Below are 23,785 nucleotides of genomic sequence, written 5' to 3' on the forward strand. Positions count from 1 at the left end.
TTTTTCGGAACACGGAATTTCACGATGACGGGTTCTATGTAAATTGCATGTCTATTGGGTAGAACTCGCTCCAAGAGGATATTTCTGCGAAAACTGCATGTTTTAAAAACTGACATTAGGAGAAATCTAGTAAAAAAAAAAACTTTCTATGTATAAATATGCATTGTAAAGTGGATGAAATTTCGGTAATACACATGTTCACCACTCATTAAAGAATGTTTGTCGTGTCCGTGAAGCATGTAACGTGTTCTGAACACGGAATGTCACGGTGACTGAAACTAGGTAAATTACATATCTTTTGGGTAGAACTCGCTCCAAGAGCATTTTCCTGCCAAATCTGCCTCATTTTCAAACCTGGCATTAAAACTAAACTGTGAAATTTGAGAAAATTCTTCAAAGTGTCAGTAAGTAATCTATGGTGGATGAAAGTGCTGTAATCCACTTGCTAACAAATCTGTAGTGAATACTTGTCGAAACAATTATGCATGTAGCATGTTTGGAACACGGAATTTCATGGCCAAGGAGTTTATGTAAATTACATTTCTCTTGGTTAGAAATCACTCCAAGAGATTTTTCTGAGAAATCTGCCTGATTTTCAAAACTGGCGTTAGGAAAACCATGGGAACTCAGATGAATAGATTCTCGGTGTAAATATGCCTTGTAGGGTGGATGAAAGTTCGGTAATCGCATGCTAACAACTCTGTAGTGAATATTTGTCGAATCCGCGATACATGAAGCGTGTTCGGAACACAGAATATCACGGTGAGTGAATCTATGTAACATAAATCTCCCTTGGGTAGAACTCACTCCAAGAACTTTTTCTGCGAATTCTGCCTCATTTTCAAAACTGGCATTAGGAAAATTTCGAAATATGAGAAAATGCTCAAAGTGTCAATATGGCTTTTATGGTGGATGAAAGTGCGGTAATCCTTATGCTAAAGACTCTGTAGTGAATATTTGTCGAATCCGTGATGCATGTAGCTTTTTCGGAACACGGAATTTCACGATGATGGGTTCTATGTAAATTGCATGTCTATTGAGTAGACTCGCTCCAAGAGATAATTCTGCGAAAACTGCATGATTTCAAACTGACATTAAGGAGAAATCTACTAAATCAGAAAAAACCTTCTAGTATAAATATGCATTGTAAGGGTGATGAAAGTTTCGGTAATACCAGTTCACCACTCATTAAAGAATGAGTGTCGAATCCGTGATGCATGTAACGTGTTCAGAACACGGAAGGTCACGGTGAGTGAAACTCGGTAAATTACATATCTTTTGTTAGAACTCGCTCCAAGAGCATTTTCCTTCCAAATCTGCCTCATTTTCAAAAACCTGGCATTAAAACTAACCTGTGAAATCTGAGAATTCCTTCAAAGTGTCATTAAGCCTGTATGGTGGATGAAAGTTCTGTAATCCACTTGCTACAACTCGGTAGTGATATTTGTCGAATCCGAGATGCATGTAGTTGTTCGGACACGAATTTCACGGTGAGCGAATCCATGCAAATTACATGTCTTTAGTTTTGAACCCGATCCAAGAGATTTTTGCCGTGAAATCTGCCTCAGTTTCGACACTGGCATTTGGAAAATCTCTGTGAAATCAGAGAAAATGCTTCTAAGCATCAATATGCGTTGTATTGTGATGAAAGTCCTGTAATCCACATGCAAACATCTCTGTAGTGTATTTTTATCGAATCATATCTGCATGAAGCGTGTTCAAATATGGAATTTCACAGCGGGAGAATCTATGTAATTTACATATCTTTTGGGTAGAAAACGTTCCAAAAGATTTTTTCCTTAGGAAACTGCCTGATTTTTGTAACTGCTATTAGGAAAATGCTGCAAACTCAGAGTTGATATTTTTAGGTATAATATGCTTGGTATGGTGGATGAAAGTTCTGTAATACACATGTACACAACTCATTGAAAATGTTACTCAAATCCGTGATGTATGTAGTGTGTTGGAACACGGAATGTCACGTTGAAGGAAACTATGTAAATTACATATCTATTGGTTGAGAACCCGCTCCAGGAGCATTTTACTGTAAAATCTACCTCTGTTTGGAAACTGGTGTTATGAAAACACTGCAAAATCTGAGCAAATGCTTTAAAGTGACATTATGTCTTCAATGGTTTATTAAAGAAGTGTAATTCACATTCTAACAACTCAGCTGTGAGCATTTGTTGAATCCAATGTGCACGTAACTTTTTCGGAACACGGAATGTTACGGTGACGGTATCTATGAAAATGGGATGTCTATTGGATCGAACATGCAGCAAGAGAATTTTTCTGCGAAAACTGCCTGATTTTCGTAACTGACGTTAGGAAAAACCTGCGAAAATCTAAGTAAATATTCTAGGTGTAAATATGCCTTGTATTGTGGTTGAAACATCGGTAATCCACATGCTCACGGTCATTAAATAATGTTTGTGGAAGCCGTGATTAATGTAACGTTTTCGGAACACGGAATGTCTCGGTGAGTGAACCTCGGAAAATAACAATTCTACTGGATAGAACTCGCTTGAATTGAAATTTTCAGCGAAAATTTCATGATTTTCGAAACTGGATGTTAGGAAAAAACAGCGAAATCAGAATAAACACTTCTAGGTGTAAATATGCCTTGTATGGTGGATGAAAGTTTGTAATCCACATGCTCACACTAATTAAAGAATGTTTGTCGAATTTGTGATGCATGTAACGTGTTCGGAATACGGAATGTCATATTGAAGGAAACAATGTAAATTACATGTCTATTGGGTAGAACTCGCTTGAAGAGAATTTTTCTGCGAAACGTGCCTCATTTCTAACTGCCATTAGGAGAACCCTGTGAAATCTGAGAAAATGCTTCTAAGTGTCAGTATGCCTTGAATGGTGAATGAAAGTCCGGTAATCCACATGTTAATAACTGTGTAGTAACTATTTTTCAAAACCGTGATTCATGGAGCGATTTTGAAAAACGGAATTTCAGCATAATGAAAAGAATGTAAATTACAATTCTATTGGGTAGAACTAGATAGAATAGGATTTTTCTGCGAAAATTGCATGATTATCGAATCTGAAGTTTGGAGAAAGCTTCAAAATGAGAGTAAATATTTCTAGGTGCAAATATGCCTTTATGTTGGAAGAAAGTTCGGTAATCCACATTTTCACAACATATTAAAGAATCTTTTCTTATCCGTGATGCATATACCGTGTTCGGAACGTGGAATTTCACGGTGATTGAAACAATGTAAATTACTTCTCTATTGGGTTAGAAGTTGCTCCAAGAGTATTTTTTCTGCGAAAACTGCTTCATTTTTGAAACTGGGGTTTGGAAAACGCTGCAAAATTTGAGAAAATAGTTCTAAGTATCAATATTCAATCTATTGTGATGAAAGTTCGGTAATCCACATGCTAACAAATCTGTAGTGAATATTTGTCGAAACAATTATGCATGTAGCATGTTTGGAACACGGAATTTCATGGCCAAGGAGTTTATGTAAATTACATTTCTCTTGGTTACAAATCACTCCAAGAGATTTTTCTGAGAAATCTGCCTGATTTTCAAAACTGGCGTTAGGAAAACCATGGGAACTCAGATGAATAGATTCTCGGTGTAAATATGCCTTGTAGGGTGGATGAAAGTTCGGTAATTCGCATGCTAACAACTCTGTAGTGAATATTTGTCGAATCCGCGATACATGAAGCGTGTTCGGAACACAGAATATCACGGTGAGCGAATCTATGTAAAATAAATGTCCCTTGGGTAGAACTCGCTCCAAGAGCTTTTTCTGCGAATTCTGCCTCAGTTTCAAAACTGGCATTAGGAAAATCTTTCAAAAATGAGAAAATGCCTCAAAGTGTCAATATGGCTTTTATGGTGGATGAAAGTGCGGTAATCCTTATGCTAAAGACTGTGTAGTGAATATTTGTCGAATCCGTGATGCATGTAGCTTTTCGGAACACGGAATTTCACGATGATGGGTTCTATGTAAATTGCATGTCTATTGAGTAGAACTCGCTCCAAGAGGATTTCTGCGAAAACTGCATGATTTAAAACTGACATTAGGAGAAATCTACTAAAAAAAAAACCTTCTATGTATAAATATGCATTGTAAGGTGGATGAAAGTTCGGTAATACACATGTTCACCACTCATTAAAGAATGATTGTCGAATCCGTGATGCATGTAACGTGTTCAGAACACGGAATGTCACGGTGAGTGAAACTCGGTAAATTACATATCTTTTGGTTAGAACTCGCTCCAAGAGCATTTTCCTGCCAAATCTGCCTCATTTTCAAACCTGGCATTAAAACTAACCTGTGAAATCTGAGAAAATTCTTCAAAGTGTCATTAAGATGTATGGTGGATGAAAGTTCTGTAATCCACTTGCTAACAAATCTGTAGTGAATACTTGTCGAAACAATTATGCATGTAGCATGTTTGGAACACGGAATTTCATGGCCAAGGAGTTTATGTAAATTACATTTCTCTTGGTTAGAAATCACTCCAAGAGATTTTTCTGAGAAATCTGCCTGATTTTCAAAACTGGCGTTAGGAAAACCATGGGAACTCAGATGAATAGATTCTCGGTGTAAATATGCCTTGTAGGGTGGATGAAAGTTCGGTAATCCGCATGCTAACAACTCTGTAGTGAATATTTTCGAATCCGCGATACATGAAGTGTGTTCGGATCACAGAATATCACGGTGAGCGAATCTATGTAAAATAAATATCACTTGGGTAGAACTCGCTCCAAGAGCTTTTTCTGCGAATTCTGCCTCATTTTCAAAACTGGCATTAGGAAAATATTTCGAAATATGAGAAAATGCTTCAAAGTGTCAATATGGCTTTTATGGTGGATGAAAGTGCGGTAATCCTTATGCTAAAGACTGTGTAGTGAATATTTGTCGAATCCGTGATGCATGTAGCTTTTTCGGAACACGGAATTTCACGATGACGGGTTCTATGTAAATTGCATGTCTATTGGGTAGAACTCGCTCCAAGAGGATATTTCTGCGAAAACCATTAAAACTATCTAACTAAATCAGAAAAAACCTTCTATGTATAATATGCATTGTAAGGTGGATGAAAGTTCGGTAATACACATGTTCACCACTCATTAAAGAATGATTGTCGAATCCGTGATGCATGTAACGTGTTCAGAACACGGAATGTCACGGTGAGTGAAACTAGGTAAATTACATATCTTTTGGTTAGAACTCGCTCCAAGAGCATTTTCCTGCCAAATCTGCCTCATTTTCAAACCTGGGCATTAAAACTAACCTGTGAAATCTGAGAAAATTCTTCAAAGTGTCATTAAGCCATGTATGGTGGATGAAAGTTCTGTAATCCACTTGCTAACAACTACTGTAGTGAATATTTGTCGAATCCGAGATGCATGTAGCTGTGTTCGGACACAGGAATTTCACGGGTGAGCGAATCCATGTAAATTACATGTCTTTAGTTTTGAACCCGATCCAAGAGATTTTTGCCGTGAAATCTGCCTCAGTTTCGACACTGGCGTTTGGAAATCTCTGTGAAATCAGAGAAAATGCTTCTAAGCATCAATATGCGTTGTATTGTGATGAAAGTCCTGTAATCCACATGCAAACATCTCTGTAGTGTATTTTTATCGAATCATATCTGCATGAAGCGTGTTCAAAATATGGAATTTCACAGCGGGAGAATCTATGTAATTTACATATCTTTTGGGTAGAAAACGTTCCAAAAGATTTTTTCCTTAGGAAACTGCCTGATTTTTGTAACTGCTATTAGGAAAATGCTGCAAACTCAGAGTTGATATTTTTAGGTATAAATATGCTTGGTATGGTGGATGAAAGTTCTGTAATACACATGTACACAACTCATTGAAAATGTTACTCAAATCCGTGATGTATGTAGTGTGTTCGGAACACGGAATGTCACGTTGAAGGAAACTATGTAAATTACATATCTATTGGTGAGAACCCGCTCCAGGAGCATTTTACTGTAAAATCTACCTCTGTTTGGAAACTGGTGTTATGAAAACACTGCAAAATCTGAGCAAATGCTTTAAAGTGACATTATGTCTTCAATGGTTTATTAAAGAAGTGTAATTCACATTCTAACAACTCAGCTGTGAGCATTTGTTGAATCCAATGTGCACGTAACTTTTTCGGAACACGGAATGTTACGGTGACGGTATCTATGAAAATGGGATGTCTATTGGATCGAACATGCAGCAAGAGAATTTTTCTGCGAAAACTGCCTGATTTTCGTAACTGACGTTAGGAAAAACCTGCGAAATCTAAGTAAATATTTCTAGGTGTAAATATGCCTTGTATTGTGGTTGAAACATCGGTAATCCACATGCTCACGGTCATTAAATAATGTTTGTGGAAGCCGTGATTAATGTAACGTTTTCGGAACACGGAATGTCTCGGTGAGTGAACCTCGGAAAATAACAATTCTACTGGATAGAACTCGCTTGAATTGAAATTTTCAGCGAAAATTTCATGATTTTCGAAACTGGATGTTAGGAAAAAACAGCGAAATCAGAATAAACACTTCTAGGTGTAAATATGCCTTGTATGGTGGATGAAAGTTTGGTAATCCACATGCTCACACTAATTAAAGAATGTTTGTCGAATTTGTGATGCATGTAACGTGTTCGGAATACGGAATGTCATATTGAAGGAAACAATGTAAATTACATGTCTATTGGGTAGAACTCGCTTGAAGAGAATTTTTCTGCGAAACGTGCCTCATTTTCCTAACTGCCATTAGGAGAACCCTGTGAAATCTGAGAAAATGCTTCTAAGTGTCAGTATGCCTTGAATGGTGAATGAAAGTCCGGTAATCCACATGTTAATAACTGTGTAGTAACTATTTTTCAAACCGTGATTCATGGAGCGCTTTTGGAAAACGGAATTTCAGCATAATGAAAGAATGTAAATTACAATTCTATTGGGTAGAACTAGATAGAATAGGATTTTTCTGCGAAAATTGCATGATTATCGAATCTGAAGTTTGGAGAAAGCTTCAAAATGAGAGTAAATATTTCTAGGTGCAAATATGCCTTTATGTTGGAAGAAAGTTCGGTAATCCACATTTTCACAACATATTAAAGAATCTTTATCTTATCCGTGATGCATATACCGTGTTCGGAACGTGGAATTTCACGGTGATTGAAACAATGTAAATTACTTCTCTATTGGTTAGAAGTTGCTCCAAGAGTATTTTTCTGCGAAAACTGCTTCATTTTTGAAACTGGGGTTTGGAAAACGCTGCAAAATTTGAGAAAATAGTTCTAAGTATCAATATTCAATCTATTGTGATGAAAGTTCGGTAATCCACATGCTAACAAATCTGTAGTGAATATTTGTCGAAACAATTATGCATGTAGCATGTTTGGAACACGGAATTTCATGGCCAAGGAGTTTATGTAAATTACATTTCTCTTGGTTACAAATCACTCCAAGAGATTTTTCTGAGAAATCTGCCTGATTTTCAAAACTGGCGTTAGGAAAACCATGCGAACTCAGATGAATAGATTCTCGGTGTAAATATGCCTTGTAGGGTGGATGAAAGTTCGGTAATCCGCATGCTAACAACTCTGTAGTGAATATTTGTCGAATCCGCGATACATGAAGCGTGTTCGGAACACAGAATATCACGGTGAGCGAATCTATGTAAAATAAATGTCCCTTGGGTAGAACTCGCTCCAAGAGCTTTTTCTGCGAATTCTGCCTCATTTTCAAAACTGGCATTAGGAAAATCTTTCGAAATATGAGAAAATGCCTTCAAAGTGTCAATATGGCTTTTATGGTGGATGAAAGTGCGGTAATCCTTATGCTAAAGACTGTGTAGTGAATATTTGTCGAATCCGTGATGCATGTAGCTTTTTCGGAACACGGAATTTCACGATGATGGGTTCTATGTAAATTGCATGTCTATTGGGTAGAACTCGCTCCAAGAGGATATTTCTGCGAAAACTGCATGATTTAAAACTGACATTAGGAGAAATCTACTAAATCAGAAAAAACCTTCTATGTATAAATATGCATTGTAAGGTGGATGAAAGTTCGGTAATACACATGTTCACCACTCATTAAAGAATGATTGTCGAATCCGTGATGCATGTAACGTGTTCAGAACACGGAATGTCACGGTCAGTGAAACTCGGTAAATTACATATCTTTTGGTTAGAACTCGCTCCAAGAGCATTTTCCTGCCAAATCTGCCTCATTTTCAAACCTGGCATTAAAACTAACCTGTGAAATCTGAGAAAATTCTTCAAAGTGTCATTAAGCCATGTATGGTGGATGAAAGTTCTGTAATCCACTTGCTAACAACTCTGTAGTGAATATTTGTCGAATCCGAGATGCATGTAGTGTGTTCGGAACACGGAATTTCACGGTGAGCGAATCCATGCAAATTACATGTCTTTAGTTTTGAACCCGATCCAAGAGATTTTGCCGTGAAATCTGCCTCAGTTTCGACACTGGCATTTGGAAATCTCTGTGAAATCAGAGAAAATGCTTCTAGTTGTAAATAGCCTTGTAGGGTGGATGAAAGTTCGGTAATCCGCATGCTAACAAATCTGTAGTGAATATTTTCGAATCCGCGATACATGAAGTGTGTTGGATCACAGAATATCACGGGGAGCGAATCTATGAAAATAAATATCACTTGGGTTAGAACTATCTCCAAGAGCTTTTTCTGCGAATTCTGCCTCATTTTCAAAACTGGCATTAGGAAAATATTTCGAAATATAGAAAAATGCTTCAAAGGGTCAATATGGCTTTTATGGGGGATGAAAGTGGCGGTAATCCTTATGCTAAAGACTGTGTAGTTGGGAATATTTGTCGAATCCGTGATGCATGTAGCTTTTTCGGAACACGGAATTTCACGTGACGGGTTCTATGTAATTGCATGTCTATTGGGTAGAACTCGCTCCAAGAGATATTTCTGCGAAAACTGCATGTTTTAAAAACTGACATTAGGAGAAATCTAGTAAAAAAAAAACTTTCTATGTATAAATATGCGTATGGTGATGAAAGTTCTGTTAATACACATGTACACAACTCATTGAAATGTACTCAAATCCTTGATGTATGTAGTGTGTTCGGAAACACGGAATGGATATTGAAAGGAAACAATGTAAATTACATGTCTATGGGAGAACTCGCTTGAGAGAATTTTTCGCAAAACGTGCCTTCATTTCCTACTGAAATTAGGAGAACCCTGTGAATATGAGATAATGCTCTAAGTGTCAGTATGCCTTGAATGTGAATGAAAGTCCGGTAATCCACATGTTAATAACTGTGTAGAACTATATTTAACCGTGATTCCTGGAGCGATTTTGAAAAACGGAATGTCAGCATAATGAAAGAATGTAAATTACAATTCTATTGGGTAGAACTAGAAGATAGGATTTTCTGCCCGAAAATTGCCGATTATGAATGAACTTTGGAGAAAGCTAAAAATGAGAGTAAATATTATAGGTGCAAATATGCCTTTATGTTGGAAGAAAGTTCGGTAATCCACATTTCACACATATAAAGAATATTCTTTGTTTCTACAGTTAGCATTATACCGTGTTTCAGAACGTGGAATTTTCACGGTGATTGAAACAATGTAAATTACTTCTATATGGTTAGAAGTTGCTCCAAGAGTATTTTCTGCGAAAAACTGCCTTATTTTGAAACTGGGGAGGGATTTGGAAACGCTGCCAAAATTGAGTAAAATAGTTATAAGTTATTAATATTCATTATTGTGCATGAAGTTCGGATCCACATGTCTAACAAATCTGTAGTGAATATTTGTCGAAACATTATGCATGTAGCATGTATTGGAACACGGAATTTCATGGCCAAGGAGTTTATGTAAATTACATTTCTCTTGGTTACAAATCACTCCAAGAGATTTTTCTGAGAAATCTGCCTGATTTTCAAAACTGGCGTTAGGAAAACCATGGGAACTCAGATGAATAGATTCTCGGTGTAAATATGCCTTGTAGGGTGGATGAAAGTTCGGTAATTCGCATGCTAACAACTCTGTAGTGAATATTTGTCGAATCCGCGATACATGAAGCGTGTTCGGAACACAGAATATCACGGTGAGCGAATCTATGTAAAATAAATGTCCCTTGGGTAGAACTCGCTCCAAGAGCTTTTTCTGCGAATTCTGCCTCATTTTCAAAACTGGCATTAGGAAAATCTTTCGAAATATGAGAAAATGCCTCAAAGTGTCAATATGGCTTTTATGGTGGATGAAAGTGCGGTAATCCTTATGCTAAAGACTGTGTAGTGAATATTTGTCGAATCCGTGATGCATGTAGCTTTTTCGGAACACGGAATTTCACGATGATGGGTTCTATGTAAATTGCATGTCTATTGAGTAGAACTCGCTCCAAGAGGATAATTCTGCGAAAACTGCATGATTTAAAACTGACATTAGGAGAAATCTACTAAATCAGAAAAAACCTTCTATGTATAAATATGCATTGTAAGGTGGATGAAAGTTCGGTAATACACATGTTCACCACTCATTAAAGAATGATTGTCGAATCCGTGATGCATGTAACGTGTTCAGAACACGGAATGTCACGGTGAGTGAAACTCGGTAAATTACATATCTTTTGGTTAGAACTCGCTCCAAGAGCATTTTCCTGCCAAATCTGCCTCATTTTCAAACCTGGCATTAAAACTAACCTGTGAAATCTGAGAAAATTCTTCAAAGTGTCATTAAGCCATGTATGGTGGATGAAAGTTCTGTAATCCACTTGCTAACAACTCTGTAGTGAATATTTGTCGAATCCGAGATGCATGTAGTGTGTTCGGAACACGGAATTTCACGGTGAGCGAATCCATGCAAATTACATGTCTTTAGTTTTGAACCCGATCCAAGAGATTTTTGCCGTGAAATCTGCCTCAGTTTCGACACTGGCATTTGGAAATCTCTGTGAAATCAGAGAAAATGCTTCTAAGCATCAATATGCGTTGTATTGTGATGAAAGTCCTGTAATCCACATGCAAACATCTCTGTAGTGTATTTTTATCGAATCATATCTGCATGAAGCGTGTTCAAAATATGGAATTTCACAGCGGGAGAATCTATGTAATTTACATATCTTTTGGGTAGAAAACGTTCCAAAAGATTTTTTCCTTAGGAAACTGCCTGATTTTTGTAACTGCTATTAGGAAAATGCTGCAAACTCAGAGTTGATATTTTTAGGTATAAATATGCTTGGTATGGTGGATGAAAGTTCTGTAATACACATGTACACAACTCATTGAAAATGTTACTCAAATCCGTGATGTATGTAGTGTGTTTGGAACACGGAATGTCACGTTGAAGGAAACTATGTAAATTACATATCTATTGGTGAGAACCCGCTCCAGGAGCATTTTACTGTAAAATCTACCTCTGTTTGGAAACTGGTGTTATGAAAACACTGCAAAATCTGAGCAAATGCTTTAAAGTGACATTATGTCTTCAATGGTTTATTAAAGAAGTGTAATTCACATTCTAACAACTCAGCTGTGAGCATTTGTTGAATCCAATGTGCACGTAACTTTTTCGGAACACGGAATGTTACGGTGACGGTATCTATGAAAATGGGATGTCTATTGGATCGAACATGCAGCAAGAGAATTTTTCTGCGAAAACTGCCTGATTTTCGTAACTGACGTTAGGAAAAACCTGCGAAATCTAAGTAAATATTTCTAGGTGTAAATATGCCTTGTATTGTGGTTGAAACATCGGTAATCCACATGCTCACGGTCATTAAATAATGTTTGTGGAAGCCGTGATTAATGTAACGTTTTCGGAACACGGAATGTCTCGGTGAGTGAACCTCGGAAAATAACAATTCTACTGGATAGAACTCGCTTGAATTGAAATTTTCAGCGAAAATTTCATGATTTTCGAAACTGGATGTTAGGAAAAAACAGCGAAATCAGAATAAACACTTCTAGGTGTAAATATGCCTTGTATGGTGGATGAAAGTTTGGTAATCCACATGCTCACACTAATTAAAGAATGTTTGTCGAATTTGTGATGCATGTAACGTGTTCGGAATACGGAATGTCATATTGAAGGAAACAATGTAAATTACATGTCTATTGGGTAGAACTCGCTTGAAGAGAATTTTTCTGCGAAACGTGCCTCATTTTCCTAACTGCCATTAGGAGAACCCTGTGAAATCTGAGAAAATGCTTCTAAGTGTCAGTATGCCTTGAATGGTGAATGAAAGTCCGGTAATCCACATGTTAATAACTGTGTAGTAACTATTTTTCAAACCGTGATTCATGGAGCGATTTTGAAAAACGGAATTTCAGCATAATGAAAGAATGTAAATTACAATTCTATTGGGTAGAACTAGATAGAATAGGATTTTTCTGCGAAAATTGCATGATTATCGAATCTGAAGTTTGGAGAAAGCTTCAAAATGAGAGTAAATATTTCTAGGTGCAAATATGCCTTTATGTTGGAAGAAAGTTCGGTAATCCACATTTTCACAACATATTAAAGAATCTTTTTCTTATCCGTGATGCATATACCGTGTTCGGAACGTGGAATTTCACGGTGATTGAAACAATGTAAATTACTTCTCTATTGGTTAGAAGTTGCTCCAAGAGTATTTTTCTGCGAAAACTGCTTCATTTTTGAAACTGGGGTTTGGAAAACGCTGCAAAATTTGAGAAAATAGTTCTAAGTATCAATATTCAATCTATTGTGATGAAAGTTCGGTAATCCACATGCTAACAAATCTGTAGTGAATATTTGTCGAAACAATTATGCATGTAGCATGTTTGGAACACGGAATTTCATGGCCAAGGAGTTTATGTAAATTACATTTCTCTTGGTTACAAATCACTCCAAGAGATTTTTCTGAGAAATCTGCCTGATTTTCAAAACTGGCGTTAGGAAAACCATGGGAACTCAGATGAATAGATTCTCGGTGTAAATATGCCTTGTAGGGTGGATGAAAGTTCGGTAATTCGCATGCTAACAACTCTGTAGTGAATATTTGTCGAATCCGCGATACATGAAGCGTGTTCGGAACACAGAATATCACGGTGAGCGAATCTATGTAAAATAAATGTCCCTTGGGTAGAACTCGCTCCAAGAGCTTTTTCTGCGAATTCTGCCTCATTTTCAAAACTGGCATTAGGAAAATCTTTCAAAATATGAGAAAATGCCTCAAAGTGTCAATATGGCTTTTATGGTGGATGAAAGTGCGGTAATCCTTATGCTAAAGACTGTGTAGTGAATATTTGTCGAATCCGTGATGCATGTAGCTTTTTCGGAACACGGAATTTCACGATGATGGGTTCTATGTAAATTGCATGTCTATTGAGTAGAACTCGCTCCAAGAGGATAATTCTGCGAAAACTGCATGATTTAAAACTGACATTAGGAGAAATCTACTAAATCAGAAAAAACCTTCTATGTATAAATATGCATTGTAAGGTGGATGAAAGTTCGGTAATACACATGTTCACCACTCATTAAAGAATGATTGTCGAATCCGTGATGCATGTAACGTGTTCAGAACACGGAATGTCACGGTGAGTGAAACTCGGTAAATTACATATCTTTTGGTTAGAACTCGCTCCAAGAGCATTTTCCTGCCAAATCTGCCTCATTTTCAAACCTGGCATTAAAACTAACCTGTGAAATCTGAGAAAATTCTTCAAAGTGTCATTAAGCCATGTATGGTGGATGAAAGTTCTGTAATCCACTTGCTAACAACTCTGTAGTGAATATTTGTCGAATCCGAGATGCATGTAGTGTGTTCGGAACACGGAATTTCACGGTGAGCGAATCCATGCAAATTACATGTCTTTAGTTTTGAACCCGATCCAAGAGATTTTTGCCGTGAAATCTGCCTCAGTTTCGACACTGGCATTTGGAAATCTCTGTGAAATCAGAGAAAATGCTTCTAAGCATCAATATGCGTTGTATTGTGATGAAAGTCCTGTAATCCACATGCAAACATCTCTGTAGTGTATTTTTATCGAATCATATCTGCATGAAGCGTGTTCAAAATATGGAATTTCACAGCGGGAGAATCTATGTAATTTACATATCTTTTGGGTAGAAAACGTTCCAAAAGATTTTTTCCTTAGGAAACTGCCTGATTTTTGTAACTGCTATTAGGAAAATGCTGCAAACTCAGAGTTGATATTTTTAGGTATAAATATGCTTGGTATGGTGGATGAAAGTTCTGTAATACACATGTACACAACTCATTGAAAATGTTACTCAAATCCGTGATGTATGTAGTGTGTTTGGAACACGGAATGTCACGTTGAAGGAAACTATGTAAATTACATATCTATTGGTGAGAACCCGCTCCAGGAGCATTTTACTGTAAAATCTACCTCTGTTTGGAAACTGGTGTTATGAAAACACTGCAAAATCTGAGCAAATGCTTTAAAGTGACATTATGTCTTCAATGGTTTATTAAAGAAGTGTAATTCACATTCTAACAACTCAGCTGTGAGCATTTGTTGAATCCAATGTGCACGTAACTTTTTCGGAACACGGAATGTTACGGTGACGGTATCTATGAAAATGGGATGTCTATTGGATCGAACATGCAGCAAGAGAATTTTTCTGCGAAAACTGCCTGATTTTCGTAACTGACGTTAGGAAAAACCTGCGAAATCTAAGTAAATATTTCTAGGTGTAAATATGCCTTGTATTGTGGTTGAAACATCGGTAATCCACATGCTCACGGTCATTAAATAATGTTTGTGGAAGCCGTGATTAATGTAACGTTTTCGGAACACGGAATGTCTCGGTGAGTGAACCTCGGAAAATAACAATTCTACTGGATAGAACTCGCTTGAATTGAAATTTTCAGCGAAAATTTCATGATTTTCGAAACTGGATGTTAGGAAAAAACAGCGAAATCAGAATAAACACTTCTAGGTGTAAATATGCCTTGTATGGTGGATGAAAGTTTGGTAATCCACATGCTCACACTAATTAAAGAATGTTTGTCGAATTTGTGATGCATGTAACGTGTTCGGAATACGGAATGTCATATTGAAGGAAACAATGTAAATTACATGTCTATTGGGTAGAACTCGCTTGAAGAGAATTTTTCTGCGAAACGTGCCTCATTTTCCTAACTGCCATTAGGAGAACCCTGTGAAATCTGAGAAAATGCTTCTAAGTGTCAGTATGCCTTGAATGGTGAATGAAAGTCCGGTAATCCACATGTTAATAACTGTGTAGTAACTATTTTTCAAACCGTGATTCATGGAGCGATTTTGAAAACGGAATTTCAGCATAATGAAAGAATGTAAATTACAATTCTATTGGGTAGAACTAGATAGAATAGGATTTTTCTGCGAAAATTGCATGATTATCGAATCTGAAGTTTGGAGAAAGCTTCAAAATGAGAGTAAATATTTCTAGGTGCAAATATGCCTTTATGTTGGAAGAAAGTTCGGTAATCCACATTTTCACAACATATTAAAGAATCTTTTTCTTATCCGTGATGCATATACCGTGTTCGGAACGTGGAATTTCACGGTGATTGAAACAATGTAAATTACTTCTCTATTGGTTAGAAGTTGCTCCAAGAGTATTTTTCTGCGAAAACTGCTTCATTTTTGAAACTGGGGTTTGGAAAACGCTGCAAAATTTGAGAAAATAGTTCTAAGTATCAATATTCAATCTATTGTGATGAAAGTTCGGTAATCCACATGCTAACAAATCTGTAGTGAATATTTGTCGAAACAATTATGCATGTAGCATGTTTGGAACACGGAATTTCATGGCCAAGGAGTTTATGTAAATTACATTTCTCTTGGTTACAAATCACTCCAAGAGATTTTTCTGAGAAATCTGCCTGATTTTCAAAACTGGCGTTAGGAAAACCATGGGAACTCAGATGAATAGATTCTCGGTGTAAATATGCCTTGTAGGGTGGATGAAAGTTCGGTAATTCGCATGCTAACAACTCTGTAGTGAATATTTGTCGAATCCGCGATACATGAAGCGTGTTCGGAACACAGAATATCACGGTGAGCGAATCTATGTAAAATAAATGTCCCTTGGGTAGAACTCGCTCCAAGAGCTTTTTCTGCGAATTCTGCCTCATTTTCAAAACTGGCATTAGGAAAATCTTTCGAAATATGAGAAAATGCCTCAAAGTGTCAATATGGCTTTTATGGTGGATGAAAGTGCGGTAATCCTTATGCTAAAGACTGTGTAGTGAATATTTGTCGAATCCGTGATGCATGTAGCTTTTTCGGAACACGGAATTTCACGATGATGGGTTCTATGTAAATTGCATGTCTATTGAGTAGAACTCGCTCCAAGAGGATAATTCTGCGAAAACTGCATGATTTAAAACTGACATTAGGAGAAATCTACTAAATCAGAAAAAACCTTCTATGTATAAATATGCATTGTAAGGTGGATGAAAGTTCGGTAATACACATGTTCACCACTCATTAAAGAATGATTGTCGAATCCGTGATGCATGTAACGTGTTCAGAACACGGAATGTCACGGTGAGTGAAACTCGGTAAATTACATATCTTTTGGTTAGAACTCGCTCCAAGAGCATTTTCCTGCCAAATCTGCCTCATTTTCAAACCTGGCATTAAAACTAACCTGTGAAATCTGAGAAAATTCTTCAAAGTGTCATTAAGCCATGTATGGTGGATGAAAGTTCTGTAATCCACTTGCTAACAACTCTGTAGTGAATATTTGTCGAATCCGAGATGCATGTAGTGTGTTCGGAACACGGAATTTCACGGTGAGCGAATCCATGCAAATTACATGTCTTTAGTTTTGAACCCGATCCAAGAGATTTTTGCCGTGAAATCTGCCTCAGTTTCGACACTGGCATTTGGAAATCTCTGTGAAATCAGAGAAAATGCTTCTAAGCATCAATATGCGTTGTATTGTGATGAAAGTCCTGTAATCCACATGCAAACATCTCTGTAGTGTATTTTTATCGAATCATATCTGCATGAAGCGTGTTCAAAATATGGAATTTCACAGCGGGAGAATCTATGTAATTTACATATCTTTTGGGTAGAAAACGTTCCAAAAGATTTTTTCCTTAGGAAACTGCCTGATTTTTGTAACTGCTATTAGGAAAATGCTGCAAACTCAGAGTTGATATTTTTAGGTATAAATATGCTTGGTATGGTGGATGAAAGTTCTGTAATACACATGTACACAACTCATTGAAAATGTTACTCAAATCCGTGATGTATGTAGTGTGTTTGGAACACGGAATGTCACGTTGAAGGAAACTATGTAAATTACATATCTATTGGTGAGAACCCGCTCCAGGAGCATTTTACTGTAAAATCTACCTCTGTTTGGAAACTGGTGTTATGAAAACACTGCAAAATCTGAGCAAATGCTTTAAAGTGACATTATGTCTTCAATGGTTTATTAAAGAAGTGTAATTCACATTCTAACAACTCAGCTGTGAGCATTTGTTGAATCCAATGTGCACGTAACTTTTTCGGAACACGGAATGTTACGGTGACGGTATCTATGAAAATGAGATGTCTATTGGATCGAACATGCAGCAAGAGAATTTTTCTGCGAAAACTGCCTGATTTTCGTAAGTGACGTTAGGAAAATCTGCGAAACAAAGTAAAATTTCTAGGTGTTAGTATGCCTTGTATGGTGGATGAAAGTTCTGTAATACACATGTACTCAACTTATTGAAAATGTTACTCAAATCCGTGAAGTATGTAGTGTGTTCGGAACACGGAATGTCACGTTGAAGGAAACTATGTAAATTACATATCTATTGGTGAGAACCCGCTCCAGGAGCATTGTACTGTAAAATCTACCACTATTTGGAAACTGGTGTTATGAAAACCCTGCAAAATCTGAGCAAATGCTTTAAAGTGACATTATGTCTTCAATGGTTTATTAAAGAAGTATAATTCACATTCTAACAACTCAGCTGGGAGCTTTTTTTGAATCCAATGTGCACGTACTTTTCGAATCACGGAATATTACGGTGACGTTATCTATGAAAATGGGATGTCTATTGGATCGAACATGCAGCAAGAGAATTTTTCTGCGAAAACTGCCTGATTTTCGTAACTGACGTTAGGAAAAACCTGCGAAATCTAAGTAAATATTTCTAGGTGTAAATATGCCTTGTATTGTGGTTGAAACATCGGTAATCCACATGCTCACGGTCATTAAATAATGTTTGTGGAAGCCGTGATTAATGTAACGTTTTCGGAACACGGAATGTCTCGGTGAGTGAACCTCGGAAAATAACAATTCTACTGGATAGAACTCGCTTGAATTGAAATTTTCAGCGAAAATTTCATGATTTTCGAAACTGGATGTTAGGAAAAAACAGCGAAATCAGAATAAACACTTCTAGGTGTAAATATGCCTTGTATGGTGGATGAAAGTTTGGTAATCCACATGCTCACACTAATTAAAGAATGTTTGTCGAATTTGTGATGCATGTAACGTGTTCGGAATACGGAATGTCATATTGAAGGAAACAATGTAAATTACATGTCTATTGGGTAGAACTCGCTTGAAGAGAATTTTTCTGCGAAACGTGCCTCATTTTCCTAACTGCCATTAGGAGAACCCTGTGAAATCTGAGAAAATGCTTCTAAGTGTCAGTATGCCTTGAATGGTGAATGAAAGTCCGGTAATCCACATGTTAATAACTGTGTAGTAACTATTTTTCAAACCGTGATTCATGGAGCGATTTTGAAAAACGGAATTTCAGCATAATGAAAGAATGTAAATTACAATTCTATTGGGTAGAACTAGATAGAATAGGATTTTTCTGCGAAAATTGCATGATTATCGAATCTGAAGTTTGGAGAAAGCTTCAAAATGAGAGTAAATATTTCTAGGTGCAAATATGCCTTTATGTTGGAAGAAAGTTCGGTAATCCACATTTTCACAACATATTAAAGAATCTTTTTCTTATCCGTGATGCATATACCGTGTTCGGAACGTGGAATTTCACGGTGATTGAAACAATGTAAATTACTTCTCTATTGGTTAGAAGTTGCTCCAAGAGTATTTTTCTGCGAAAACTGCTTCATTTTTGAAACTGGGGTTTGGAAAACGCTGCAAAATTTGAGAAAATAGTTCTAAGTATCAATATTCAATCTATTGTGATGAAAGTTCGGTAATCCACATGCTAACAAATCTGTAGTGAATATTTGTCGAAACAATTATGCATGTAGCATGTTTGGAACACGGAATTTCATGGCCAAGGAGTTTATGTAAATTACATTTCTCTTGGTTACAAATCACTCCAAGAGATTTTTCTGAGAAATCTGCCTGATTTTCAAAACTGGCGTTAGGAAAACCATGGGAACTCAGATGAATAGATTCTCGGTGTAAATATGCCTTGTAGGGTGGATGAAAGTTCGGTAATTCGCATGCTAACAACTCTGTAGTGAATATTTGTCGAATCCGCGATACATGAAGCGTGTTCGGAACACAGAATATCACGGTGAGCGAATCTATGTAAAATAAATGTCCCTTGGGTAGAACTCGCTCCAAGAGCTTTTTCTGCGAATTCTGCCTCATTTTCAAAACTGGCATTAGGAAAATCTTTCGAAATATGAGAAAATGCCTCAAAGTGTCAATATGGCTTTTATGGTGGATGAAAGTGCGGTAATCCTTATGCTAAAGACTGTGTAGTGAATATTTGTCGAATCCGTGATGCATGTAGCTTTTTCGGAACACGGAATTTCACGATGATGGGTTCTATGTAAATTGCATGTCTATTGAGTAGAACTCGCTCCAAGAGGATAATTCTGCGAAAACTGCATGATTTAAAACTGACATTAGGAGAAATCTACTAAATCAGAAAAAACCTTCTATGTATAAATATGCATTGTAAGGTGGATGAAAGTTCGGTAATACACATGTTCACCACTCATTAAAGAATGATTGTCGAATCCGTGATGCATGTAACGTGTTCAGAACACGGAATGTCACGGTGAGTGAAACTCGGTAAATTACATATCTTTTGGTTAGAACTCGCTCCAAGAGCATTTTCCTGCCAAATCTGCCTCATTTTTAAACCTGGCATTAAAACTAACCTGTGAAATCTGAGAAAATTCTTCAAAGTGTCATTAAGCCATGTATGGTGGATGAAAGTTCTGTAATCCACTTGCTAACAACTCTGTAGTGAATATTTGTCGAATCCGAGATGCATGTAGCGTGTTCGGAACACGGAATTTCACGGTGAGCGAATCCATGTAAATTACATGTCTTTAGTTTTGAACCCGATCCAAGAGATTTTTGCCGTGAAATCTGCCTCAGTTTCGACACTGGCGTTTGGAAATCTCTGTGAAATCAGAGAAAATGCTTCTAAGCATCAATATGCGTTGTATTGTGATGAAAGTCCTGTAATCCACATGCAAACATCTCTGTAGTGTATTTTTATCGAATCATATCTGCATGAAGCGTGTTCAAAATATGGAATTTCACAGCGGGAGAATCTATGTAATTTACATATCTTTTGGGTAGAAAACGTTCCAAAAGATTTTTTCCTTAGGAACCTGCCTGAGTTTTGTAACTGCTATTAGGAAATGCTGCAAACTCAGAGTTGATATTTTTAGGTATAAATATGCTTGGTATGGTGGATGAAAGTTCTGTAATACACATGTACACAACTCATTGAAAATGTTTACTCAAAATCCGTGATGTATGTAGTGTGTTCGGAACACGGAATGTCACGTTGAAGGAACTATGTAAATTACATATCTATTGGTGAGAACCCTCTCCAGGAGCATTTACTGTAAAATCTACCTCTGTTTGGAAACTGGTGTTTGAAAACCTGCAAAATCTGAGCAAATGCTTTAAAGTGACATTATGTCTTCAATGGTTTATTAAAGAAGTTGTAATTCACATTCTAACAACTCAGCTGTGAGCATTTGTTGAATCCAATGTGCATGTACCTTTTTCGGACACAGGAATATTACAGGTGACGGTACTATGAAAAGGGATGCTCTATTGGATCGAACATGCAGCAAGAAGATTTTCGCGAAACGGCCTGATTTTCGTAAGTGACATTAGGAAAAATCTGCGAAAATAAGTAAATATTCTAGGTGTTAGTATGCTTGTATGGTGGATGAAAGTTCTGTAATACACATGTACTCAACTTATTGAAAATGTTACTCAAATCCGTGAAGTATGTAGTGTGTTCGGAACACGGAATGTCACGTTGAAAGGAAACTATGTAAATACATCATTGGTGAGAGAACCGCTCCGGAGAGGTACTGTTAAAAATCTACCACTATTTGGAAACTGGTGTTATGAAAACCCTGCAAAATCTGAGCAAATGCTTTAAAGTGACATTATGTCTTCAATGGTTTATTAAAGAAGTATAATTCACATTCTAACAACTCAGCTGTGAGCTTTTTTTGAATCCAATGTGCACGTACCTTTTTCGGATCACGGAATATTACGGTGACGTTATCTATGAAAATGGGATGTCTATTGGATCGAACATGCAGCAAGAGAATTTTTCTGCGAAAACTGCCTGATTTTCGTAACTGACGTTAGGAAAAACCTGCGAAATCTAAGTAAATATTTCTAGGTGTAAATATGCCTTGTATTGTGGTTGAAACATCGGTAATCCACATGCTCACGGTCATTAAATAATGTTTGTTGAAGCCGTGATTAATGTAACGTTTTCGGAACACGGAATGTCTCGGTGAGTGAACCTCGGAAAATAACAATTCTACTGGATAGAACTCGCTTGAATTGAAATTTTCAGCGAAAATTTCATGATTTTCGAAACTGGATGTTAGGAAAAAACAGCGAAATCAGAATAAACACTTCTAGGTGTAAATATGCCTTGTATGGTGGATGAAAGTTTGGTAATCCACATGCTCACACTAATTAAAGAATGTTTGTCGAATTTGTGATGCATGTAACGTGTTCGGAATACGGAATGTCATATTGAAGGAAACAATGTAAATTACATGTCTATTGGGTAGAACTCGCTTGAAGAGAATTTTTCTGAGAAACGTGCCTCATTTTCCTAACTGCCATTAGGAGAACCCTGTGAAATCTGAGAAAATGCTTCTAAGTGTCAGTATGCCTTGAATGGTGAATGAAAGTCCGGTAATCCACATGTTAATAACTGTGTAGTAACTATTTTTCAAACCGTGATTCATGGAGCGCTTTTGGAAAACGGAATTTCAGTATAATGAAAGAATGTAAATTACAATTCTATTGGGTAGAACTAGATAGAATAGGATTTTTCTGCGAAAATTGCATGATTATCGAATCTGAAGTTTGGAGAAAGCTTCAAAATGAGAGTAAATATTTCTAGGTGCAAATATGCCTTTATGTTGGAAGAAAGTTCGGTAATCCAGATTTTCACAACATATTAAAGAATCTTTATCTTATCCGTGATGCATATACCGTGTTCGGAACGTGGAATTTCATGGTGATTGAAACAATGTTAATTACTTCTCTACTGGGTAGAACTTGCTCCAAGAGTATTTTTCTGCGGAAACTGCTTCATTTTTGAAACTGGGTTTTGGAAAACGCTGCAAAATTTGAGAAAATACTTCTAAGAATCAATATTCAATCTATTGTGATGAAAGTGCGGTAATCCTTATGCTAAAGACTGTGTAGTGAATATTTGTCGAATCCGTGATGCATGTAGCTTTTTCGGAACACGGAATTTCACGATGACGGGTTCTATGTAAATTGCATGTCTATTGGGTAGAACTCGCTCCAAGAGGATATTTCTGCGAAAACTGCATGTTTTAAAAACTGACATTAGGAGAAATCTAGTAAAAAAATAAACTTTCTATGTATAAATATGCATTGTAAAGTGGATGAAATTTCGGTAATACACATGTTCACCACTCATTAAAGAATGTTTGTCGTGTCCGTGAAGCATGTAACGTGTTCTGAACACGGAATGTCACGGTGACTGAAACTAGGTAAATTACATATCTTTTGGGTAGAACTCGCTCCAAGAGCATTTTCCTGCCAAATCTGCCTCATTTTCAAACCTGGCATTAAAACTAAACTGTGAAATTTGAGAAAATTCTTCAAAGTGTCAGTAAGTAATCTATGGTGGATGAAAGTGCTGTAATCCACTTGCTAACAAATCTGTAGTGAATACTTGTCGAAACAATTATGCATGTAGCATGTTTGGAACACGGAATTTCATGGCCAAGGAGTTTATGTAAATTACATTTCTCTTGGTTAGAAATCACTCCAAGAGATTTTTCTGAGAAATCTGCCTGATTTTCAAAACTGGCGTTAGGAAAACCATGGGAACTCAGATGAATAGATTCTCGGTGTAAATATGCCTTGTAGGGTGGATGAAAGTTCGGTAATCCGCATGCTAACAACTCTGTAGTGAATATTTTCGAATCCGCGATACATGAAGTGTGTTCGGAACACAGAATATCACGGTGAGCGAATCTATGTAAAATAAATATCCTTGGGTAGAACTCGCTCCAAGGCTTTTTCTGCGAATTCTGCCTCATTTCAAAACTGGCATTAGGAAAATATTTCGAAATATGAGAAAATGCTTCAAAGTGTCAATATGGCTTTTATGGTGGATGAAAGTGCGGTAATCCTTATGCTAAAGACTGTGTAGTGAATATTTGTCGAATCCGTGATGCATGTAGCTTTTTCGGAACACGGAATTTCACGATGATGGGTTCTATGTAAATTGCATGTCTATTGGGTAGAACTCGCTCCAAGAGGATATTTCTGCGAAAACTGCATGATTTAAAACTGACATTAGGAGAAATCTACTAAATCAGAAAAAACCTTCTATGTATAA

The sequence above is a fragment of the Camelus ferus genome, chromosome 18 (assembly GCF_009834535.1).
Source record: "Camelus ferus isolate YT-003-E chromosome 18, BCGSAC_Cfer_1.0, whole genome shotgun sequence".
Taxonomy (NCBI): Eukaryota; Metazoa; Chordata; class Mammalia; order Artiodactyla; family Camelidae; genus Camelus; species Camelus ferus.